The sequence below is a fragment of the Pseudorca crassidens genome, chromosome 20 (assembly GCF_039906515.1).
Source record: "Pseudorca crassidens isolate mPseCra1 chromosome 20, mPseCra1.hap1, whole genome shotgun sequence".
Classification (NCBI taxonomy): Eukaryota; Metazoa; Chordata; class Mammalia; order Artiodactyla; family Delphinidae; genus Pseudorca; species Pseudorca crassidens.
This window is the reverse complement of record NC_090315.1, coordinates 23,553,824-23,579,920: the sequence shown is the minus strand read 5'-3', so window position 1 is coordinate 23,579,920 and position 26,097 is coordinate 23,553,824.

The window sequence follows — 26,097 nt, the reverse complement described above, 5'->3', positions numbered from 1 at the left end:
CAGTCGCACGGCCTCCTTGACTGAAAGAGAACTGCAGTGCCAAAAGGCACCGTGCTGACGACTGGCTCCAGGAGGAGACTCGGGACAGCACTCTCACAGAAGCGAAAGCTAGGCTGTGGGCCCAGCCTGAGGACCAGCACGTTGTCCACACTTAACACAGCTAAGGCATGAGCCAGACGACAGCCTTGGTCACTGAGGCCTACCTAAGGTACTGCCATACTTACCCAGTAGATCCCACGCAGAGGTCCCTGTGCCCCAAAGGGCCTCCACGGAAGGGCCCTGTTCCTCCCGTTGTGTTTCCTTGAGGTAATCAGAAACCACTGAGGATAACTACGTGAGCTCCGCTTTGAAACTGGGCGACCCTGGGCAAACCTTATTCCCCTCCGTGGTAGACGAGACAGTGGCGGGTCCTAAGCTGCCTGAAGCACACTCCTCGTGCCCACCTTCTCTTTGCTGCCGGAAGGCCTCACATAAGAGGCCTGAGTTTACTCGTGACGGAAGCCGTCTGAGTGTACTCGTGTGAGGCCTGCTGCTCTCAGTTCCTTGCTGGGAGCTTCAGCAAGAGCACTCTGGAGCTCGCCGACAAAAGAATTGTGAGCCCCCCCGGCCTCAAGTAAAAGTCCAGATTTCCCCCGTCAGTAACACCTCGGAGTGCCATAGGAGCGAAGAAGCATGCGTGAACGGAATGCTTCAACAGTGCTAGGGATTTATTTCACGAGACACTGTGCACTCACGTTCGTTGTAACAACTGTCAAAGGGCACTGTATGCCTTCCATCTCCTCTGTTGCGTTTGAGCCACAGGAAGTAAATGCATTCGTCTGATTAAGCTCCGTGAACGTGCAACGACGATGGCGAAGCGCTGCCCTGTTCGCTCGAAAGCTCTCGATTGTACGGCCTTCCAACGGCCTCAGGCTACGCAGTTGTAAACAGCCTTACATTCCATGCTGGTGTGCCCCCAGTTAGGAATTTGGGCTCTTCTGTGAGACACCAATGTGCGTCGCAAATGAAACCGGCGGGCTCCCCCAGGACGTCTGCGTACGGCAGTCGGTTGCCAGCTGTTTACTTCCAGCCGGAGAACGAAAAAGAGGACACCTTTCCCAGGGACAATTCTGGACCCTTGGGACCATCCAGAATCACCAAAGCCTCAACTTTGCACGGCCTGGGGAACGCTCTTCCTCACGTCCAGCAATCCCCACGTCAAAACCTTTCTCAGCAGAGGCAGGCACTCTCTCCCTTGTACTAGATAGCTCGGCAGAGCCTTCCGAGAAACATGCTGCGTCATTCAGCTTGAACGTGGGACGCGGAGGGGAGAGTACGCTTTCTCCCCGTTTGGAGGCGCCTTGCGCTTGGCTTCAAAGCTGCCTTGAACAGCACTAGCGGCCCGACGTCTCTGCACGGCAGGGCTGTCGTTGTGGGCCGAGGCTGCGTGTTCTCCCAAAGCGAAAACCGTGCTGGCAATCCCTTTCTAGGAACTCCTCCCACGGCACCCCAGGTTCAGCTCCGGCCGAAAACGAAAGGTGACCTCAGGCCTCAAGGTGAAGTTCCAGCGTTTCACGTCAGGGGAGTTGGGTGTGCAGGGGTCTCCGATGAGGCCACACTTCACCACGGAGTGCCTTAACCCTGCGACGCTCCTGGGGACACACAGGGTAGGAGCCCATTCACCAGTTTCGCATGATGACCTCTCTCCGTGCCGGAACGGCGGCCTCTGGCTTCTGAGGAGCCTTAGCGTAAGCAGGCCCCTGGAGACAGCTCTTCACCTTCATAGCTAGGGCAGTGTACTCCTCTCTGGGTTGCCCAGGTTGAGTGGCCCAGTCGTCAGAGAGACTGGCGAAAGCAGCGCTGGGCAGACTCCCTTTGCCGGTCAGTCGAACGGCCTCCTTGCCTGAAAGAGAACTGCAGTGCCAAAAGACACCGCGCTTTCGACTGGCTCCGGGAAGAGACTCGGGACAGCACTCTCACAGAAGCGAAAGCTAGGCCGTGGGCCCAGCCTGAGGAGCAGTACGTACGTTTGCCACACTTCTTTACACAGCTAGGCGCGAGCCAGAGAGCCTTGCTCACTGAGGCCTACCTAAGGTACTGCCATACTTACCCAGTAGATCCCACGCAGAGGTCCCTGTGCCCCAAAGGGCCTCCACGGAAGGGCCCTGTTCCTCCCGTTGTGTTTCCTTGAGGTAATCAGAAACCGCTGAGGATACCTGTAGGAGCTCAGGTATGAAGCTGGGCGACCCTGGCCAAACCTGATTCCCCTCCGTGGTAGACGAGACAGTGGCGGGTCCTAAGCTGCCTGAAGCACACTCCTCGCGCGCACCTTCTCTTTGCTGCCGGAAGGCCTCACGTAAGAAGTCTCAGTTGACTCGTGACAGAAGAAGTCTGGGTTGACTCGTGTGAGGCCTGCTGCTCTCCGTTCCTTGCTGGGAGCTTCAGCAGGAGCGCTCTGGAGCTCGCCGGCAGGAGAATTGTGAGTCCCCCCGCCCCACCCCGGCCTCAAGCAAAAGTCCAGATTTCCCCCCTTAGTAACACCTCGGAGTGCCAGAGGGAGCGGAGGGGCATGCGTTAACGGAATGCTTCAACCGTGGAAGGTATTTCACGAGACACTGTGCACTCACGTTCGTTGTAACAACTGTCAAAGGGCACTCACTGTATGCCTTCCAACTCCTCGGCCGTGTTGGAGCCCCAGGAAGTAAATGCGTTCGCTTGACTAAGCTCCGTGAACGTGCAACGGTGATGGCGAAGCGCTGCCCTGTTCGCTCGAAAGCTCTCGTTCGTGCGGCCTTCACACGGCCCCAAGGTACGCAGTTCTAAACAGCCTTACATTCCATGCTGGTGTGCCAAGCCCCCCACCCACCCGCAGGGAGGAATTTGGGCTCTTCTGAGAAACACCAGTGTGCGCCACAAGTGAAACCAGGGCGTCTCCCCCAGGACGTCGCCGACCGGCAGCCGGATGCCAGAGGTGTACTTCCAGCCGGAAAAAGAGGGAAAAGGACAGCTTTCCCAGGGACAATTCTGGACCCTTGGGACCATCCAGAATCACCAAGGCCTCAACTCTGCACGGCCTGGGGAACGCTCTTCCGCCTGTCCAGCAATCCCCAGGTCAAAACCTTTCTCAGCAGAGGCAGGCACTCTCTCCCTTGTACTAGATAGCTCGGCAGAGCCTTCCGAGAAACACGCTGCGTCATTCAGCTTGAACGTGGGACGCGGAGGGGAGAGTACGCTTTCTCCCCGTTTGGAGGCGCCTTGCGCTTGGCTTCAAAGCTGCCTTGAACAGCACTAGCGGCCCGACGTCTCTGCACGGCAGGGCTGTCGTTGTGGGCCGAGGCTGCGTGTTCTCCCAAAGCGAAAACCGTGCTGGCAATCCCTTTCTAGGAACTCCTCCCACGGCACCCCAGGTTCAGCTCCGGCCGAACGAAAGGTGACCTCAGGCCTCAAGGTATGTTCCAGTGTTTCACGTCGGGGGAGTTGGGTGTGCAGTGGTTTCCATGAGGCCATACTCCACCACGGAGTGCCTTAACTCTGCGCCGCTCCTGGGGGCACACAGGATAGGAGCTCGTTCGCCAATTTCGCAGGATGACTTCTCTCCGTGCCGGAACGGCGGCTCCTGGCTTCTGAGGAACCTTAGCCTAAACAGGCCCCTGGAGAAAGCTCTTCACATTCATAGCAAGGGCAACGTACTGCTCTCTGGCTTGCCTGGGTTGAGTGCCCCAGTCGTCAAAGAGCCTCGCGAAGGCAGTGCTGCGCAGACTCCCTCTGCCAGTCGCACGGCCTCCTTGACTGAAAGAGAACTGCAGTGCCAAAAGGCACCGTGCTGACGACTGGCTCCAGGAGGAGACTCGGGACAGCACTCTCACAGAAGCGAAAGCTAGGCTGTGGGCCCAGCCTGAGGACCAGCACGTTGTCCACACTTAACACAGCTAAGGCATGAGCCAGACGACAGCCTTGGTCACTGAGGCCTACCTAAGGTACTGCCATACTTACCCAGTAGATCCCACGCAGAGGTCCCTGTGCCCCAAAGGGCCTCCACGGAAGGGCCCTGTTCCTCCCGTTGTGTTTCCTTGAGGTAATCAGAAACCACTGAGGATAACTACGTGAGCTCCGCTTTGAAACTGGGCGACCCTGGGCAAACCTTATTCCCCTCCGTGGTAGACGAGACAGTGGCGGGTCCTAAGCTGCCTGAAGCACACTCCTCGCGCCCACCTTCTCTTTGCTGCCGGAAGGCCTCACATAAGAGGCCTGAGTTTACTCGTGACGGAAGCCGTCTGAGTGTACTCGTGTGAGGCCTGCTGCTCTCAGTTCCTTGCTGGGAGCTTCAGCAAGAGCACTCTGGAGCTCGCCGACAAAAGAATTGTGAGCCCCCCCGGCCTCAAGTAAAAGTCCAGATTTCCCCCGTCAGTAACACCTCGGAGTGCCATAGGAGCGAAGAAGCATGCGTGAACGGAATGCTTCAACAGTGCTAGGGATTTATTTCACGAGACACTGTGCACTCACGTTCGTTGTAACAACTGTCAAAGGGCACTGTATGCCTTCCATCTCCTCTGTTGCGTTTGAGCCACAGGAAGTAAATGCATTCGTCTGATTAAGCTCCGTGAACGTGCAACGACGATGGCGAAGCGCTGCCCTGTTCGCTCGAAAGCTCTCGATTGTACGGCCTTCCAACGGCCTCAGGCTACGCAGTTGTAAACAGCCTTACATTCCATGCTGGTGTGCCCCCAGTTAGGAATTTGGGCTCTTCTGTGAGACACCAATGTGCGTCGCAAATGAAACCGGCGGGCTCCCCCAGGACGTCTGCGTACGGCAGTCGGTTGCCAGCTGTTTACTTCCAGCCGGAGAACGAAAAAGAGGACACCTTTCCCAGGGACAATTCTGGACCCTTGGGACCATCCAGAATCACCAAAGCCTCAACTTTGCACGGCCTGGGGAACGCTCTTCCTCACGTCCAGCAATCCCCACGTCAAAACCTTTCTCAGCAGAGGCAGGCACTCTCTCCCTTGTACTAGATAGCTCGGCAGAGCCTTCCGAGAAACATGCTGCGTCATTCAGCTTGAACGTGGGACGCGGAGGGGAGAGTACGCTTTCTCCCCGTTTGGAGGCGCCTTGCGCTTGGCTTCAAAGCTGCCTTGAACAGCACTAGCGGCCCGACGTCTCTGCACGGCAGGGCTGTCGTTGTGGGCCGAGGCTGCGTGTTCTCCCAAAGCGAAAACCGTGCTGGCAATCCCTTTCTAGGAACTCCTCCCACGGCACCCCAGGTTCAGCTCCGGCCGAAAACGAAAGGTGACCTCAGGCCTCAAGGTGAAGTTCCAGCGTTTCACGTCAGGGGAGTTGGGTGTGCAGGGGTCTCCGATGAGGCCACACTTCACCACGGAGTGCCTTAACCCTGCGACGCTCCTGGGGACACACAGGGTAGGAGCCCATTCACCAGTTTCGCATGATGACCTCTCTCCGTGCCGGAACGGCGGCCTCTGGCTTCTGAGGAGCCTTAGCGTAAGCAGGCCCCTGGAGACAGCTCTTCACCTTCATAGCTAGGGCAGTGTACTCCTCTCTGGGTTGCCCAGGTTGAGTGGCCCAGTCGTCAGAGAGACTGGCGAAAGCAGCGCTGGGCAGACTCCCTTTGCCGGTCAGTCGAACGGCCTCCTTGCCTGAAAGAGAACTGCAGTGCCAAAAGACACCGCGCTTTCGACTGGCTCCGGGAAGAGACTCGGGACAGCACTCTCACAGAAACGAAAGCTAGGCCGTGGGCCCAGCCTGAGGAGCAGTACGTACGTTTGCCACACTTCTTTACACAGCTAGGCGCGAGCCAGAGAGCCTTGCTCACTGAGGCCTACCTAAGGTACTGCCATACTTACCCAGTAGATCCCACGCAGAGGTCCCTGTGCCCCAAAGGGCCTCCACGGAAGGGCCCTGTTCCTCCCGTTGTGTTTCCTTGAGGTAATCAGAAACCGCTGAGGATACCTGTAGGAGCTCAGGTATGAAGCTGGGCGACCCTGGGCAAACCTTATTCCCCTCCGTGGTAGACGAGACAGTGGCGGGTCCTAAGCTGCCTGAAGCACACTCCTCGCGCGCACCTTCTCTTTGCTGCCGGAAGGCCTCACGTAAGAAGTCTCAGTTGACTCGTGACAGAAGAAGTCTGGGTTGACTCGTGTGAGGCCTGCTGCTCTCCGTTCCTTGCTGGGAGCTTCAGCAGGAGCGCTCTGGAGCTCGCCGGCAGGAGAATTGTGAGTCCCCCCGCCCCACCCCGGCCTCAAGCAAAAGTCCAGATTTCCCCCCTTAGTAACACCTCGGAGTGCCAGAGGGAGCGGAGGGGCATGCGTTAACGGAATGCTTCAACCGTGGAAGGTATTTCACGAGACACTGTGCACTCACGTTCGTTGTAACAACTGTCAAAGGGCACTCACTGTATGCCTTCCAACTCCTCGGCCGTGTTGGAGCCCCAGGAAGTAAATGCGTTCGCTTGACTAAGCTCCGTGAACGTGCAACGGTGATGGCGAAGCGCTGCCCTGTTCGCTCGAAAGCTCTCGTTCGTGCGGCCTTCACACGGCCCCAAGGTACGCAGTTCTAAACAGCCTTACATTCCATGCTGGTGTGCCAAGCCCCCCACCCACCCGCAGGGAGGAATTTGGGCTCTTCTGAGAAACACCAGTGTGCGCCACAAGTGAAACCAGGGCGTCTCCCCCAGGACGTCGCCGACCGGCAGCCGGATGCCAGAGGTGTACTTCCAGCCGGAAAAAGAGGGAAAAGGACAGCTTTCCCAGGGACAATTCTGGACCCTTGGGACCATCCAGAATCACCAAGGCCTCAACTCTGCACGGCCTGGGGAACGCTCTTCCGCCTGTCCAGCAATCCCCACGTCAAAACCTTTCTCAGCAGAGGCAGGCACTCTCTCCCTTGTACTAGATAGCTCGGCAGAGCCTTCCGAGAAACACGCTGCGTCATTCAGCTTGAACGTGGGACGCGGAGGGGAGAGTACGCTTTCTCCCCGTTTGGAGGCGCCTTGCGCTTGGCTTCAAAGCTGCCTTGAACAGCACTAGCGGCCCGACGTCTCTGCACGGCAGGGCTGTCGTTGTGGGCCGAGGCTGCGTGTTCTCCCAAAGCGAAAACCGTGCTGGCAATCCCTTTCTAGGAACTCCTCCCACGGCACCCCAGGTTCAGCTCCGGCCGAACGAAAGGTGACCTCAGGCCTCAAGGTATGTTCCAGTGTTTCACGTCGGGGGAGTTGGGTGTGCAGTGGTTTCCATGAGGCCATACTCCACGACGGAGTGCCTTAACTCTGCGCCGCTCCTGGGGGCACACAGGATAGGAGATCGTTCGCCAATTTCGCAGGATGACTTCTCTCCGTGCCGGAACGGCGGCTCCTGGCTTCTGAGGAACCTTAGCCTAAACAGGCCCCTGGAGAAAGCTCTTCACATTCATAGCAAGGGCAACGTACTGCTCTCTGGCTTGCCTGGGTTGAGTGCCCCAGTCGTCAAAGAGCCTCGCGAAGGCAGTGCTGCGCAGACTCCCTCTGCCAGTCGCACGGCCTCCTTGACTGAAAGAGAACTGCAGTGCCAAAAGGCACCGTGCTGACGACTGGCTCCAGGAGGAGACTCGGGACAGCACTCTCACAGAAGCGAAAGCTAGGCTGTGGGCCCAGCCTGAGGACCAGCACGTTGTCCACACTTAACACAGCTAAGGCATGAGCCAGACGACAGCCTTGGTCACTGAGGCCTACCTAAGGTACTGCCATACTTACCCAGTAGATCCCACGCAGAGGTCCCTGTGCCCCAAAGGGCCTCCACGGAAGGGCCCTGTTCCTCCCGTTGTGTTTCCTTGAGGTAATCAGAAACCACTGAGGATAACTACGTGAGCTCCGCTTTGAAACTGGGCGACCCTGGGCAAACCTTATTCCCCTCCGTGGTAGACGAGACAGTGGCGGGTCCTAAGCTGCCTGAAGCACACTCCTCGCGCCCACCTTCTCTTTGCTGCCGGAAGGCCTCACATAAGAGGCCTGAGTTTACTCGTGACGGAAGCCGTCTGAGTGTACTCGTGTGAGGCCTGCTGCTCTCAGTTCCTTGCTGGGAGCTTCAGCAAGAGCACTCTGGAGCTCGCCGACAAAAGAATTGTGAGCCCCCCCGGCCTCAAGTAAAAGTCCAGATTTCCCCCGTCAGTAACACCTCGGAGTGCCATAGGAGCGAAGAAGCATGCGTGAACGGAATGCTTCAACAGTGCTAGGGATTTATTTCACGAGACACTGTGCACTCACGTTCGTTGTAACAACTGTCAAAGGGCACTGTATGCCTTCCATCTCCTCTGTTGCGTTTGAGCCACAGGAAGTAAATGCATTCGTCTGATTAAGCTCCGTGAACGTGCAACGACGATGGCGAAGCGCTGCCCTGTTCGCTCGAAAGCTCTCGATTGTACGGCCTTCCAACGGCCTCAGGCTACGCAGTTGTAAACAGCCTTACATTCCATGCTGGTGTGCCCCCAGTTAGGAATTTGGGCTCTTCTGTGAGACACCAATGTGCGTCGCAAATGAAACCGGCGGGCTCCCCCAGGACGTCTGCGTACGGCAGTCGGTTGCCAGCTGTTTACTTCCAGCCGGAGAACGAAAAAGAGGACACCTTTCCCAGGGACAATTCTGGACCCTTGGGACCATCCAGAATCACCAAAGCCTCAACTTTGCACGGCCTGGGGAACGCTCTTCCTCACGTCCAGCAATCCCCACGTCAAAACCTTTCTCAGCAGAGGCAGGCACTCTCTCCCTTGTACTAGATAGCTCGGCAGAGCCTTCCGAGAAACATGCTGCGTCATTCAGCTTGAACGTGGGACGCGGAGGGGAGAGTACGCTTTCTCCCCGTTTGGAGGCGCCTTGCGCTTGGCTTCAAAGCTGCCTTGAACAGCACTAGCGGCCCGACGTCTCTGCACGGCAGGGCTGTCGTTGTGGGCCGAGGCTGCGTGTTCTCCCAAAGCGAAAACCGTGCTGGCAATCCCTTTCTAGGAACTCCTCCCACGGCACCCCAGGTTCAGCTCCGGCCGAAAACGAAAGGTGACCTCAGGCCTCAAGGTGAAGTTCCAGCGTTTCACGTCAGGGGAGTTGGGTGTGCAGGGGTCTCCGATGAGGCCACACTTCACCACGGAGTGCCTTAACCCTGCGACGCTCCTGGGGACACACAGGGTAGGAGCCCATTCACCAGTTTCGCATGATGACCTCTCTCCGTGCCGGAACGGCGGCCTCTGGCTTCTGAGGAGCCTTAGCGTAAGCAGGCCCCTGGAGACAGCTCTTCACCTTCATAGCTAGGGCAGTGTACTCCTCTCTGGGTTGCCCAGGTTGAGTGGCCCAGTCGTCAGAGAGACTGGCGAAAGCAGCGCTGGGCAGACTCCCTTTGCCGGTCAGTCGAACGGCCTCCTTGCCTGAAAGAGAACTGCAGTGCCAAAAGACACCGCGCTTTCGACTGGCTCCGGGAAGAGACTCGGGACAGCACTCTCACAGAAGCGAAAGCTAGGCCGTGGGCCCAGCCTGAGGAGCAGTACGTACGTTTGCCACACTTCTTTACACAGCTAGGCGCGAGCCAGAGAGCCTTGCTCACTGAGGCCTACCTAAGGTACTGCCATACTTACCCAGTAGATCCCACGCAGAGGTCCCTGTGCCCCAAAGGGCCTCCACGGAAGGGCCCTGTTCCTCCCGTTGTGTTTCCTTGAGGTAATCAGAAACCGCTGAGGATACCTGTAGGAGCTCAGGTATGAAGCTGGGCGACCCTGGCCAAACCTGATTCCCCTCCGTGGTAGACGAGACAGTGGCGGGTCCTAAGCTGCCTGAAGCACACTCCTCGCGCGCACCTTCTCTTTGCTGCCGGAAGGCCTCACGTAAGAAGTCTCAGTTGACTCGTGACAGAAGAAGTCTGGGTTGACTCGTGTGAGGCCTGCTGCTCTCCGTTCCTTGCTGGGAGCTTCAGCAGGAGCGCTCTGGAGCTCGCCGGCAGGAGAATTGTGAGTCCCCCCGCCCCACCCTGGCCTCAAGCAAAAGTCCAGATTTCCCCCCTTAGTAACACCTCGGAGTGCCAGAGGGAGCGGAGGGGCATGCGTTAACGGAATGCTTCAACCGTGGAAGGTATTTCACGAGACACTGTGCACTCACGTTCGTTGTAACAACTGTCAAAGGGCACTCACTGTATGCCTTCCAACTCCTCGGCCGTGTTGGAGCCCCAGGAAGTAAATGCGTTCGCTTGACTAAGCTCCGTGAACGTGCAACGGTGATGGCGAAGCGCTGCCCTGTTCGCTCGAAAGCTCTCGTTCGTGCGGCCTTCACACGGCCCCAAGGTACGCAGTTCTAAACAGCCTTACATTCCATGCTGGTGTGCCAAGCCCCCCACCCACCCGCAGGGAGGAATTTGGGCTCTTCTGAGAAACACCAGTGTGCGCCACAAGTGAAACCAGGGCGTCTCCCCCAGGACGTCGCCGACCGGCAGCCGGATGCCAGAGGTGTACTTCCAGCCGGAAAAAGAGGGAAAAGGACAGCTTTCCCAGGGACAATTCTGGACCCTTGGGACCATCCAGAATCACCAAGGCCTCAACTCTGCACGGCCTGGGGAACGCTCTTCCGCCTGTCCAGCAATCCCCACGTCAAAACCTTTCTCAGCAGAGGCAGGCACTCTCTCCCTTGTACTAGATAGCTCGGCAGAGCCTTCCGAGAAACACGCTGCGTCATTCAGCTTGAACGTGGGACGCGGAGGGGAGAGTACGCTTTCTCCCCGTTTGGAGGCGCCTTGCGCTTGGCTTCAAAGCTGCCTTGAACAGCACTAGCGGCCCGACGTCTCTGCACGGCAGGGCTGTCGTTGTGGGCCGAGGCTGCGTGTTCTCCCAAAGCGAAAACCGTGCTGGCAATCCCTTTCTAGGAACTCCTCCCACGGCACCCCAGGTTCAGCTCCGGCCGAACGAAAGGTGACCTCAGGCCTCAAGGTATGTTCCAGTGTTTCACGTCGGGGGAGTTGGGTGTGCAGTGGTTTCCATGAGGCCATACTCCACGACGGAGTGCCTTAACTCTGCGCCGCTCCTGGGGGCACACAGGATAGGAGCTCGTTCGCCAATTTCGCAGGATGACTTCTCTCCGTGCCGGAACGGCGGCTCCTGGCTTCTGAGGAACCTTAGCCTAAACAGGACCCTGGAGAAAGCTCTTCACATTCATAGCAAGGGCAACGTACTGCTCTCTGGCTTGCCTGGGTTGAGTGCCCCAGTCGTCAAAGAGCCTCGCGAAGGCAGTGCTGCGCAGACTCCCTCTGCCAGTCGCACGGCCTCCTTGACTGAAAGAGAACTGCAGTGCCAAAAGGCACCGTGCTGACGACTGGCTCCAGGAGGAGACTCGGGACAGCACTCTCACAGAAGCGAAAGCTAGGCTGTGGGCCCAGCCTGAGGACCAGCACGTTGTCCACACTTAACACAGCTAAGGCATGAGCCAGACGACAGCCTTGGTCACTGAGGCCTACCTAAGGTACTGCCATACTTACCCAGTAGATCCCACGCAGAGGTCCCTGTGCCCCAAAGGGCCTCCACGGAAGGGCCCTGTTCCTCCCGTTGTGTTTCCTTGAGGTAATCAGAAACCACTGAGGATAACTACGTGAGCTCCGCTTTGAAACTGGGCGACCCTGGGCAAACCTTATTCCCCTCCGTGGTAGACGAGACAGTGGCGGGTCCTAAGCTGCCTGAAGCACACTCCTCGCGCCCACCTTCTCTTTGCTGCCGGAAGGCCTCACATAAGAGGCCTGAGTTTACTCGTGACGGAAGCCGTCTGAGTGTACTCGTGTGAGGCCTGCTGCTCTCAGTTCCTTGCTGGGAGCTTCAGCAAGAGCACTCTGGAGCTCGCCGACAAAAGAATTGTGAGCCCCCCCGGCCTCAAGTAAAAGTCCAGATTTCCCCCGTCAGTAACACCTCGGAGTGCCATAGGAGCGAAGAAGCATGCGTGAACGGAATGCTTCAACAGTGCTAGGGATTTATTTCACGAGACACTGTGCACTCACGTTCGTTGTAACAACTGTCAAAGGGCACTGTATGCCTTCCATCTCCTCTGTTGCGTTTGAGCCACAGGAAGTAAATGCATTCGTCTGATTAAGCTCCGTGAACGTGCAACGACGATGGCGAAGCGCTGCCCTGTTCGCTCGAAAGCTCTCGATTGTACGGCCTTCCAACGGCCTCAGGCTACGCAGTTGTAAACAGCCTTACATTCCATGCTGGTGTGCCCCCAGTTAGGAATTTGGGCTCTTCTGTGAGACACCAATGTGCGTCGCAAATGAAACCGGCGGGCTCCCCCAGGACGTCTGCGTACGGCAGTCGGTTGCCAGCTGTTTACTTCCAGCCGGAGAACGAAAAAGAGGACACCTTTCCCAGGGACAATTCTGGACCCTTGGGACCATCCAGAATCACCAAAGCCTCAACTTTGCACGGCCTGGGGAACGCTCTTCCTCACGTCCAGCAATCCCCACGTCAAAACCTTTCTCAGCAGAGGCAGGCACTCTCTCCCTTGTACTAGATAGCTCGGCAGAGCCTTCCGAGAAACATGCTGCGTCATTCAGCTTGAACGTGGGACGCGGAGGGGAGAGTACGCTTTCTCCCCGTTTGGAGGCGCCTTGCGCTTGGCTTCAAAGCTGCCTTGAACAGCACTAGCGGCCCGACGTCTCTGCACGGCAGGGCTGTCGTTGTGGGCCGAGGCTGCGTGTTCTCCCAAAGCGAAAACCGTGCTGGCAATCCCTTTCTAGGAACTCCTCCCACGGCACCCCAGGTTCAGCTCCGGCCGAAAACGAAAGGTGACCTCAGGCCTCAAGGTGAAGTTCCAGCGTTTCACGTCAGGGGAGTTGGGTGTGCAGGGGTCTCCGATGAGGCCACACTTCACCACGGAGTGCCTTAACCCTGCGACGCTCCTGGGGACACACAGGGTAGGAGCCCATTCACCAGTTTCGCATGATGACCTCTCTCCGTGCCGGAACGGCGGCCTCTGGCTTCTGAGGAGCCTTAGCGTAAGCAGGCCCCTGGAGACAGCTCTTCACCTTCATAGCTAGGGCAGTGTACTCCTCTCTGGGTTGCCCAGGTTGAGTGGCCCAGTCGTCAGAGAGACTGGCGAAAGCAGCGCTGGGCAGACTCCCTTTGCCGGTCAGTCGAACGGCCTCCTTGCCTGAAAGAGAACTGCAGTGCCAAAAGACACCGCGCTTTCGACTGGCTCCGGGAAGAGACTCGGGACAGCACTCTCACAGAAGCGAAAGCTAGGCCGTGGGCCCAGCCTGAGGAGCAGTACGTACGTTTGCCACACTTCTTTACACAGCTAGGCGCGAGCCAGAGAGCCTTGCTCACTGAGGCCTACCTAAGGTACTGCCATACTTACCCAGTAGATCCCACGCAGAGGTCCCTGTGCCCCAAAGGGCCTCCACGGAAGGGCCCTGTTCCTCCCGTTGTGTTTCCTTGAGGTAATCAGAAACCGCTGAGGATACCTGTAGGAGCTCAGGTATGAAGCTGGGCGACCCTGGCCAAACCTGATTCCCCTCCGTGGTAGACGAGACAGTGGCGGGTCCTAAGCTGCCTGAAGCACACTCCTCGCGCGCACCTTCTCTTTGCTGCCGGAAGGCCTCACGTAAGAAGTCTCAGTTGACTCGTGACAGAAGAAGTCTGGGTTGACTCGTGTGAGGCCTGCTGCTCTCCGTTCCTTGCTGGGAGCTTCAGCAGGAGCGCTCTGGAGCTCGCCGGCAGGAGAATTGTGAGTCCCCCCGCCCCACCCCGGCCTCAAGCAAAAGTCCAGATTTCCCCCCTTAGTAACACCTCGGAGTGCCAGAGGGAGCGGAGGGGCATGCGTTAACGGAATGCTTCAACCGTGGAAGGTATTTCACGAGACACTGTGCACTCACGTTCGTTGTAACAACTGTCAAAGGGCACTCACTGTATGCCTTCCAACTCCTCGGCCGTGTTGGAGCCCCAGGAAGTAAATGCGTTCGCTTGACTAAGCTCCGTGAACGTGCAACGGTGATGGCGAAGCGCTGCCCTGTTCGCTCGAAAGCTCTCGTTCGTGCGGCCTTCACACGGCCCCAAGGTACGCAGTTCTAAACAGCCTTACATTCCATGCTGGTGTGCCAAGCCCCCCACCCACCCGCAGGGAGGAATTTGGGCTCTTCTGAGAAACACCAGTGTGCGCCACAAGTGAAACCAGGGCGTCTCCCCCAGGACGTCGCCGACCGGCAGCCGGATGCCAGAGGTGTACTTCCAGCCGGAAAAAGAGGGAAAAGGACAGCTTTCCCAGGGACAATTCTGGACCCTTGGGACCATCCAGAATCACCAAGGCCTCAACTCTGCACGGCCTGGGGAACGCTCTTCCGCCTGTCCAGCAATCCCCACGTCAAAACCTTTCTCAGCAGAGGCAGGCACTCTCTCCCTTGTACTAGATAGCTCGGCAGAGCCTTCCGAGAAACACGCTGCGTCATTCAGCTTGAACGTGGGACGCGGAGGGGAGAGTACGCTTTCTCCCCGTTTGGAGGCGCCTTGCGCTTGGCTTCAAAGCTGCCTTGAACAGCACTAGCGGCCCGACGTCTCTGCACGGCAGGGCTGTCGTTGTGGGCCGAGGCTGCGTGTTCTCCCAAAGCGAAAACCGTGCTGGCAATCCCTTTCTAGGAACTCCTCCCACGGCACCCCAGGTTCAGCTCCGGCCGAACGAAAGGTGACCTCAGGCCTCAAGGTATGTTCCAGTGTTTCACGTCGGGGGAGTTGGGTGTGCAGTGGTTTCCATGAGGCCATACTCCACGACGGAGTGCCTTAACTCTGCGCCGCTCCTGGGGGCACACAGGATAGGAGCTCGTTCGCCAATTTCGCAGGATGACTTCTCTCCGTGCCGGAACGGCGGCTCCTGGCTTCTGAGGAACCTTAGCCTAAACAGGCCCCTGGAGAAAGCTCTTCACATTCATAGCAAGGGCAACGTACTGCTCTCTGGCTTGCCTGGGTTGAGTGCCCCAGTCGTCAAAGAGCCTCGCGAAGGCAGTGCTGCGCAGACTCCCTCTGCCAGTCGCACGGCCTCCTTGACTGAAAGAGAACTGCAGTGCCAAAAGGCACCGTGCTGACGACTGGCTCCAGGAGGAGACTCGGGACAGCACTCTCACAGAAGCGAAAGCTAGGCTGTGGGCCCAGCCTGAGGACCAGCACGTTGTCCACACTTAACACAGCTAAGGCATGAGCCAGACGACAGCCTTGGTCACTGAGGCCTACCTAAGGTACTGCCATACTTACCCAGTAGATCCCACGCAGAGGTCCCTGTGCCCCAAAGGGCCTCCACGGAAGGGCCCTGTTCCTCCCGTTGTGTTTCCTTGAGGTAATCAGAAACCACTGAGGATAACTACGTGAGCTCCGCTTTGAAACTGGGCGACCCTGGGCAAACCTTATTCCCCTCCGTGGTAGACGAGACAGTGGCGGGTCCTAAGCTGCCTGAAGCACACTCCTCGCGCCCACCTTCTCTTTGCTGCCGGAAGGCCTCACATAAGAGGCCTGAGTTTACTCGTGACGGAAGCCGTCTGAGTGTACTCGTGTGAGGCCTGCTGCTCTCAGTTCCTTGCTGGGAGCTTCAGCAAGAGCACTCTGGAGCTCGCCGACAAAAGAATTGTGAGCCCCCCCGGCCTCAAGTAAAAGTCCAGATTTCCCCCGTCAGTAACACCTCGGAGTGCCATAGGAGCGAAGAAGCATGCGTGAACGGAATGCTTCAACAGTGCTAGGGATTTATTTCACGAGACACTGTGCACTCACGTTCGTTGTAACAACTGTCAAAGGGCACTGTATGCCTTCCATCTCCTCTGTTGCGTTTGAGCCACAGGAAGTAAATGCATTCGTCTGATTAAGCTCCGTGAACGTGCAACGACGATGGCGAAGCGCTGCCCTGTTCGCTCGAAAGCTCTCGATTGTACGGCCTTCCAACGGCCTCAGGCTACGCAGTTGTAAACAGCCTTACATTCCATGCTGGTGTGCCCCCAGTTAGGAATTTGGGCTCTTCTGTGAGACACCAATGTGCGTCGCAAATGAAACCGGCGGGCTCCCCCAGGACGTCTGCGTACGGCAGTCGGTTGCCAGCTGTTTACTTCCAGCCGGAGAACGAAAAAGAGGACACCTTTCCCAGGGACAATTCTGGACCCTTGGGACCATCCAGAATCACCAAAGCCTCAACTTTGCACGGCCTGGGGAACGCTCTTCCTCACGTCCAGCAATCCCCACGTCAAAACCTTTCTCAGCAGAGGCAGGCACTCTCTCCCTTGTACTAGATAGCTCGGCAGAGCCTTCCGAGAAACATGCTGCGTCATTCAGCTTGAACGTGGGACGCGGAGGGGAGAGTACGCTTTCTCCCCGTTTGGAGGCGCCTTGCGCTTGGCTTCAAAGCTGCCTTGAACAGCACTAGCGGCCCGACGTCTCTGCACGGCAGGGCTGTCGTTGTGGGCCGAGGCTGCGTGTTCTCCCAAAGCGAAAACCGTGCTGGCAATCCCTTTCTAGGAACTCCTCCCACGGCACCCCAGGTTCAGCTCCGGCCGAAAACGAAAGGTGACCTCAGGCCTCAAGGTGAAGTTCCAGCGTTTCACGTCAGGGGAGTTGGGTGTGCAGGGGTCTCCGATGAGGCCACACTTCACCACGGAGTGCCTTAACCCTGCGACGCTCCTGGGGACACACAGGGTAGGAGCCCATTCACCAGTTTCGCATGATGACCTCTCTCCGTGCCGGAACGGCGGCCTCTGGCTTCTGAGGAGCCTTAGCGTAAGCAGGCCCCTGGAGACAGCTCTTCACCTTCATAGCTAGGGCAGTGTACTCCTCTCTGGGTTGCCCAGGTTGAGTGGCCCAGTCGTCAGAGAGACTGGCGAAAGCAGCGCTGGGCAGACTCCCTTTGCCGGTCAGTCGAACGGCCTCCTTGCCTGAAAGAGAACTGCAGTGCCAAAAGACACCGCGCTTTCGACTGGCTCCGGGAAGAGACTCGGGACAGCACTCTCACAGAAGCGAAAGCTAGGCCGTGGGCCCAGCCTGAGGAGCAGTACGTACGTTTGCCACACTTCTTTACACAGCTAGGCGCGAGCCAGAGAGCCTTGCTCACTGAGGCCTACCTAAGATACTGCCATACTTACCCAGTAGATCCCACGCAGAGGTCCCTGTGCCCCAAAGGGCCTCCACGGAAGGGCCCTGTTCCTCCCGTTGTGTTTCCTTGAGGTAATCAGAAACCGCTGAGGATACCTGTAGGAGCTCAGGTATGAAGCTGGGCGACCCTGGCCAAACCTGATTCCCCTCCGTGGTAGACGAGACAGTGGCGGGTCCTAAGCTGCCTGAAGCACACTCCTCGCGCGCACCTTCTCTTTGCTGCCGGAAGGCCTCACGTAAGAAGTCTCAGTTGACTCGTGACAGAAGAAGTCTGGGTTGACTCGTGTGAGGCCTGCTGCTCTCCGTTCCTTGCTGGGAGCTTCAGCAGGAGCGCTCTGGAGCTCGCCGGCAGGAGAATTGTGAGTCCCCCCGCCCCACCCCGGCCTCAAGCAAAAGTCCAGATTTCCCCCCTTAGTAACACCTCGGAGTGCCAGAGGGAGCGGAGGGGCATGCGTTAACGGAATGCTTCAACCGTGGAAGGTATTTCACGAGACACTGTGCACTCACGTTCGTTGTAACAACTGTCAAAGGGCACTCACTGTATGCCTTCCAACTCCTCGGCCGTGTTGGAGCCCCAGGAAGTAAATGCGTTCGCTTGACTAAGCTCCGTGAACGTGCAACGGTGATGGCGAAGCGCTGCCCTGTTCGCTCGAAAGCTCTCGTTCGTGCGGCCTTCACACGGCCCCAAGGTACGCAGTTCTAAACAGCCTTACATTCCATGCTGGTGTGCCAAGCCCCCCACCCACCCGCAGGGAGGAATTTGGGCTCTTCTGAGAAACACCAGTGTGCGCCACAAGTGAAACCAGGGCGTCTCCCCCAGGACGTCGCCGACCGGCAGCCGGATGCCAGAGGTGTACTTCTAGCCGGAAAAAGAGGGAAAAGGACAGCTTTCCCAGGGACAATTCTGGACCCTTGGGACCATCCAGAATCACCAAGGCCTCAACTCTGCACGGCCTGGGGAACGCTCTTCCGCCTGTCCAGCAATCCCCACGTCAAAACCTTTCTCAGCAGAGGCAGGCACTCTCTCCCTTGTACTAGATAGCTCGGCAGAGCCTTCCGAGAAACACGCTGCGTCATTCAGCTTGAACGTGGGACGCGGAGGGGAGAGTACGCTTTCTCCCCGTTTGGAGGCGCCTTGCGCTTGGCTTCAAAGCTGCCTTGAACAGCACTAGCGGCCCGACGTCTCTGCACGGCAGGGCTGTCGTTGTGGGCCGAGGCTGCGTGTTCTCCCAAAGCGAAAACCGTGCTGGCAATCCCTTTCTAGGAACTCCTCCCACGGCACCCCAGGTTCAGCTCCGGCCGAACGAAAGGTGACCTCAGGCCTCAAGGTATGTTCCAGTGTTTCACGTCGGGGGAGTTGGGTGTGCAGTGGTTTCCATGAGGCCATACTCCACCACGGAGTGCCTTAACTCTGCGCCGCTCCTGGGGTCACACAGGATAGGAGATCGTTCGCCAACTTCGCAGGATGACTTCTCTCCGTGCCGGAACGGCGGCTCCTGGCTTCTGAGGAACCTTAGCCTAAACAGGCCCCTGGAGAAAGCTCTTCACATTCATAGCAAGGGCAACGTACTGCTCTCTGGCTTGCCTGGGTTGAGTGCCCCAGTCGTCAAAGAGCCTCGCGAAGGCAGTGCTGCGCAGACTCCCTCTGCCAGTCGCACGGCCTCCTTGACTGAAAGAGAACTGCAGTGCCAAAAGGCACCGTGCTGACGACTGGCTCCAGGAGGAGACTCGGGACAGCACTCTCACAGAAGCGAAAGCTAGGCTGTGGGCCCAGCCTGAGGACCAGCACGTTGTCCACACTTAACACAGCTAAGGCATGAGCCAGACGACAGCCTTGGTCACTGAGGCCTACCTAAGGTACTGCCATACTTACCCAGTAGATCCCACGCAGAGGTCCCTGTGCCCCAAAGGGCCTCCACGGAAGGGCCCTGTTCCTCCCGTTGTGTTTCCTTGAGGTAATCAGAAACCACTGAGGATAACTACGTGAGCTCCGCTTTGAAACTGGGCGACCCTGGGCAAACCTTATTCCCCTCCGTGGTAGACGAGACAGTGGCGGGTCCTAAGCTGCCTGAAGCACACTCCTCGCGCCCACCTTCTCTTTGCTGCCGGAAGGCCTCACATAAGAGGCCTGAGTTTACTCGTGACGGAAGCCGTCTGAGTGTACTCGTGTGAGGCCTGCTGCTCTCAGTTCCTTGCTGGGAGCTTCAGCAAGAGCACTCTGGAGCTCGCCGACAAAAGAATTGTGAGCCCCCCCGGCCTCAAGTAAAAGTCCAGATTTCCCCCGTCAGTAACACCTCGGAGTGCCATAGGAGCGAAGAAGCATGCGTGAACGGAATGCTTCAACAGTGCTAGGGATTTATTTCACGAGACACTGTGCACTCACGTTCGTTGTAACAACTGTCAAAGGGCACTGTATGCCTTCCATCTCCTCTGTTGCGTTTGAGCCACAGGAAGTAAATGCATTCGTCTGATTAAGCTCCGTGAACGTGCAACGACGATGGCGAAGCGCTGCCCTGTTCGCTCGAAAGCTCTCGATTGTACGGCCTTCCAACGGCCTCAGGCTACGCAGTTGTAAACAGCCTTACATTCCATGCTGGTGTGCCCCCAGTTAGGAATTTGGGCTCTTCTGTGAGACACCAATGTGCGTCGCAAATGAAACCGGCGGGCTCCCCCAGGACGTCTGCGTACGGCAGTCGGTTGCCAGCTGTTTACTTCCAGCCGGAGAACGAAAAAGAGGACACCTTTCCCAGGGACAATTCTGGACCCTTGGGACCATCCAGAATCACCAAAGCCTCAACTTTGCACGGCCTGGGGAACGCTCTTCCTCACGTCCAGCAATCCCCACGTCAAAACCTTTCTCAGCAGAGGCAGGCACTCTCTCCCTTGTACTAGATAGCTCGGCAGAGCCTTCCGAGAAACATGCTGCGTCATTCAGCTTGAACGTGGGACGCGGAGGGGAGAGTACGCTTTCTCCCCGTTTGGAGGCGCCTTGCGCTTGGCTTCAAAGCTGCCTTGAACAGCACTAGCGGCCCGACGTCTCTGCACGGCAGGGCTGTCGTTGTGGGCCGAGGCTGCGTGTTCTCCCAAAGCGAAAACCGTGCTGGCAATCCCTTTCTAGGAACTCCTCCCACGGCACCCCAGGTTCAGCTCCGGCCGAAAACGAAAGGTGACCTCAGGCCTCAAGGTGAAGTTCCAGCGTTTCACGTCAGGGGAGTTGGGTGTGCAGGGGTCTCCGATGAGGCCACACTTCACCACGGAGTGCCTTAACCCTGCGACGCTCCTGGGGACACACAGGGTAGGAGCCCATTCACCAGTTTCGCATGATGACCTCTCTCCGTGCCGGAACGGCGGCCTCTGGCTTCTGAGGAGCCTTAGCGTAAGCAGGCCCCTGGAGACAGCTCTTCACCTTCATAGCTAGGGCAGTGTACTCCTCTCTGGGTTGCCCAGGTTGAGTGGCCCAGTCGTCAGAGACACTGGCGAAAGCAGCGCTGGGCAGACTCCCTTTGCCGGTCAGTCGAACGGCCTCCTTGCCTGAAAGAGAACTGCAGTGCCAAAAGACACCGCGCTTTCGACTGGCTCCGGGAAGAGACTCGGGACAGCACTCTCACAGAAGCGAAAGCTAGGCCGTGGGCCCAGCCTGAGGAGCAGTACGTACGTTTGCCACACTTCTTTACACAGCTAGGCGCGAGCCAGAGAGCCTTGCTCACTGAGGCCTACCTAAGATACTGCCATACTTACCCAGTAGATCCCACGCAGAGGTCCCTGTGCCCCAAAGGGCCTCCACGGAAGGGCCCTGTTCCTCCCGTTGTGTTTCCTTGAGGTAATCAGAAACCGCTGAGGATACCTGTAGGAGCTCAGGTATGAAGCTGGGCGACCCTGGCCAAACCTGATTTCCCTCCGTGGTAGACGAGACAGTGGCGGGTCCTAAGCTGCCTGAAGCACACTCCTCGCGCGCACCTTCTCTTTGCTGCCGGAAGGCCTCACGTAAGAAGTCTCAGTTGACTCGTGACAGAAGAAGTCTGGGTTGACTCGTGTGAGGCCTGCTGCTCTCCGTTCCTTGCTGGGAGCTTCAGCAGGAGCGCTCTGGAGCTCGCTGGCAGGAGAATTGTGAGTCCCCCCGCCCCACCCCGGCCTCAAGCAAAAGTCCAGATTTCCCCCCTTAGTAACACCTCGGAGTGCCAGAGGGAGCGGAGGGGCATGCGTTAACGGAATGCTTCAACCGTGGAAGGTATTTCACGAGACACTGTGCACTCACGTTCGTTGTAACAACTGTCAAAGGGCACTCACTGTATGCCTTCCAACTCCTCGGCCGTGTTGGAGCCCCAGGAAGTAAATGCGTTCGCTTGACTAAGCTCCGTGAACGTGCAACGGTGATGGCGAAGCGCTGCCCTGTTCGCTCGAAAGCTCTCGTTCGTGCGGCCTTCACACGGCCCCAAGGTACGCAGTTCTAAACAGCCTTACATTCCATGCTGGTGTGCCAAGCCCCCCACCCACCCGCAGGGAGGAATTTGGGCTCTTCTGAGAAACACCAGTGTGCGCCACAAGTGAAACCAGGGCGTCTCCCCCAGGACGTCGCCGACCGGCAGCCGGATGCCAGAGGTGTACTTCCAGCCGGAAAAAGAGGGAAAAGGACAGCTTTCCCAGGGACAATTCTGGACCCTTGGGACCATCCAGAATCACCAAGGCCTCAACTCTGCACGGCCTGGGGAACGCTCTTCCGCCTGTCCAGCAATCCCCAGGTCAAAACCTTTCTCAGCAGAGGCAGGCACTCTCTCCCTTGTACTAGATAGCTCGGCAGAGCCTTCCGAGAAACACGCTGCGTCATTCAGCTTGAACGTGGGACGCGGAGGGGAGAGTACGCTTTCTCCCCGTTTGGAGGCGCCTTGCGCTTGGCTTCAAAGCTGCCTTGAACAGCACTAGCGGCCCGACGTCTCTGCACGGCAGGGCTGTCGTTGTGGGCCGAGGCTGCGTGTTCTCCCAAAGCGAAAACCGTGCTGGCAATCCCTTTCTAGGAACTCCTCCCACGGCACCCCAGGTTCAGCTCCGGCCGAAAACGAAAGGTGACCTCAGGCCTCAAGGTGAAGTTCCAGCGTTTCACGTCAGGGGAGTTGGGTGTGCAGGGGTCTCCGATGAGGCCACACTTCACCACGGAGTGCCTTAACCCTGCGACGCTCCTGGGGACACACAGGGTAGGAGCCCATTCACCAGTTTCGCATGATGACCTCTCTCCGTGCCGGAACGGCGGCCTCTGGCTTCTGAGGAGCCTTAGCGTAAGCAGGTCCCTGGAGACAGCTCTTCACCTTCATAGCTAGGGCAGTGTACTCCTCTCTGGGTTGCCCAGGTTGAGTGGCCCAGTCGTCAGAGAGACTGGCGAAAGCAGCGCTGGGCAGACTCCCTTTGCCGGTCAGTCGAACGGCCTCCTTGCCTGAAAGAGAACTGCAGTGCCAAAAGACACCGCGCTTTCGACTGGCTCCGGGAAGAGACTCGGGACAGCACTCTCACAGAAGCGAAAGCTAGGCCGTGGGCCCAGCCTGAGGAGCAGTACGTACGTTTGCCACACTTCTTTACACAGCTAGGCGCGAGCCAGAGAGCCTTGCTCACTGAGGCCTACCTAAGGTACTGCCATACTTACCCAGTAGATCCCACGCAGAGGTCCCTGTGCCCCAAAGGGCCTCCACGGAAGGGCCCTGTTCCTCCCGTTGTGTTTCCTTGAGGTAATCAGAAACCGCTGAGGATACCTGTAGGAGCTCAGGTATGAAGCTGGGCGACCCTGGCCAAACCTGATTCCCCTCCGTGGTAGACGAGACAGTGGCGGGTCCTAAGCTGCCTGAAGCACACTCCTCGCGCGCACCTTCTCTTTGCTGCCGGAAGGCCTCACGTAAGAAGTCTCAGTTGACTCGTGACAGAAGAAGTCTGGGTTGACTCGTGTGAGGCCTGCTGCTCTCCGTTCCTTGCTGGGAGCTTCAGCAGGAGCGCTCTGGAGCTCGCCGGCAGGAGAATTGTGAGTCCCCCCGCCCCACCCCGGCCTCAAGCAAAAGTCCAGATTTCCCCCCTTAGTAACACCTCGGAGTGCCAGAGGGAGCGGAGGGGCATGCGTTAACGGAATGCTTCAACCGTGGAAGGTATTTCACGAGACACTGTGCACTCACGTTCGTTGTAACAACTGTCAAAGGGCACTCACTGTATGCCTTCCAACTCCTCGGCCGTGTTGGAGCCCCAGGAAGTAAATGCGTTCGCTTGACTAAGCTCCGTGAACGTGCAACGGTGATGGCGAAGCGCTGCCCTGTTCGCTCGAAAGCTCTCGTTCGTGCGGCCTTCACACGGCCCCAAGGTACGCAGTTCTAAACAGCCTTACATTCCATGCTGGTGTGCCAAGCCCCCCACCCACCCGCAGGGAGGAATTTGGGCTCTTCTGAGAAACACCAGTGTGCGCCACAAGTGAAACCAGGGCGTCTCCCCCAGGACGTCGCCGACCGGCAGCCGGATGCCAGAGGTGTACTTCCAGCCGGAAAAAGAGGGAAAAGGACAGCTTTCCCAGGGACAATTCTGGACCCTTGGGACCATCCAGAATCACCAAGGCCTCAACTCTGCACGGCCTGGGGAACGCTCTTCCGCCTGTCCAGCAATCCCCAGGTCAAAACCTTTCTCAGCAGAGGCAGGCACTCTCTCCCTTGTACTAGATAGCTCGGCAGAGCCTTCCGAGAAACACGCTGCGTCATTCAGCTTGAACGTGGGACGCGGAGGGGAGAGTACGCTTTCTCCCCGTTTGGAGGCGCCTTGCGCTTGGCTTCAAAGCTGCCTTGAACAGCACTAGCGGCCCGACGTCTCTGCACGGCAGGGCTGTCGTTGTGGGCCGAGGCTGCGTGTTCTCCCAAAGCGAAAACCGTGCTGGCAATCCCTTTCTAGGAACTCCTCCCACGGCACCCCAGGTTCAGCTCCGGCCTAACGAAAGGTGACCTCAGGCCTCAAGGTATGTTCCAGTGTTTCACGTCGGGGGAGTTGGGTGTGCAGTGGTTTCCATGAGGCCATACTCCACGACGGAGTGCCTTAACTCTGCGCCGCTCCTGGGGGCACACAGGATAGGAGCTCGTTCGCCAATTTCGCAGGATGACTTCTCTCCGTGCCGGAACGGCGGCTCCTGGCTTCTGAGGAACCTTAGCCTAAACAGGCCCCTGGAGAAAGCTCTTCACATTCATAGCAAGGGCAACGTACTGCTCTCTGGCTTGCCTGGGTTGAGTGCCCCAGTCGTCAAAGAGCCTCGCGAAGGCAGTGCTGCGCAGACTCCCTCTGCCAGTCGCACGGCCTCCTTGACTGAAAGAGAACTGCAGTGCCAAAAGGCACCGTGCTGACGACTGGCTCCAGGAGGAGACTCGGGACAGCACTCTCACAGAAGCGAAAGCTAGGCTGTGGGCCCAGCCTGAGGACCAGCACGTTGTCCACACTTAACACAGCTAAGGCATGAGCCAGACGACAGCCTTGGTCACTGAGGCCTACCTAAGGTACTGCCATACTTACCCAGTAGATCCCACGCAGAGGTCCCTGTGCCCCAAAGGGCCTCCACGGAAGGGCCCTGTTCCTCCCGTTGTGTTTCCTTGAGGTAATCAGAAACCACTGAGGATAACTACGTGAGCTCCGCTTTGAAACTGGGCGACCCTGGGCAAACCTTATTCCCCTCCGTGGTAGACGAGACAGTGGCGGGTCCTAAGCTGCCTGAAGCACACTCCTCGCGCCCACCTTCTCTTTGCTGCCGGAAGGCCTCACATAAGAGGCCTGAGTTTACTCGTGACGGAAGCCGTCTGAGTGTACTCGTGTGAGGCCTGCTGCTCTCAGTTCCTTGCTGGGAGCTTCAGCAAGAGCACTCTGGAGCTCGCCGACAAAAGAATTGTGAGCCCCCCCGGCCTCAAGTAAAAGTCCAGATTTCCCCCGTCAGTAACACCTCGGAGTGCCATAGGAGCGAAGAAGCATGCGTGAACGGAATGCTTCAACAGTGCTAGGGATTTATTTCACGAGACACTGTGCACTCACGTTCGTTGTAACAACTGTCAAAGGGCACTGTATGCCTTCCATCTCCTCTGTTGCGTTTGAGCCACAGGAAGTAAATGCATTCGTCTGATTAAGCTCCGTGAACGTGCAACGACGATGGCGAAGCGCTGCCCTGTTCGCTCGAAAGCTCTCGATTGTACGGCCTTCCAACGGCCTCAGGCTACGCAGTTGTAAACAGCCTTACATTCCATGCTGGTGTGCCCCCAGTTAGGAATTTGGGCTCTTCTGTGAGACACCAATGTGCGTCGCAAATGAAACCGGCGGGCTCCCCCAGGACGTCTGCGTACGGCAGTCGGTTGCCAGCTGTTTACTTCCAGCCGGAGAACGAAAAAGAGGACACCTTTCCCAGGGACAATTCTGGACCCTTGGGACCATCCAGAATCACCAAAGCCTCAACTTTGCACGGCCTGGGGAACGCTCTTCCTCACGTCCAGCAATCCCCACGTCAAAACCTTTCTCAGCAGAGGCAGGCACTCTCTCCCTTGTACTAGATAGCTCGGCAGAGCCTTCCGAGAAACATGCTGCGTCATTCAGCTTGAACGTGGGACGCGGAGGGGAGAGTACGCTTTCTCCCCGTTTGGAGGCGCCTTGCGCTTGGCTTCAAAGCTGCCTTGAACAGCACTAGCGGCCCGACGTCTCTGCACGGCAGGGCTGTCGTTGTGGGCCGAGGCTGCGTGTTCTCCCAAAGCGAAAACCGTGCTGGCAATCCCTTTCTAGGAACTCCTCCCACGGCACCCCAGGTTCAGCTCCGGCCGAAAACGAAAGGTGACCTCAGGCCTCAAGGTGAAGTTCCAGCGTTTCACGTCAGGGGAGTTGGGTGTGCAGGGGTCTCCGATGAGGCCACACTTCACCACGGAGTGCCTTAACCCTGCGACGCTCCTGGGGACACACAGGGTAGGAGCCCATTCACCAGTTTCGCATGATGACCTCTCTCCGTGCCGGAACGGCGGCCTCTGGCTTCTG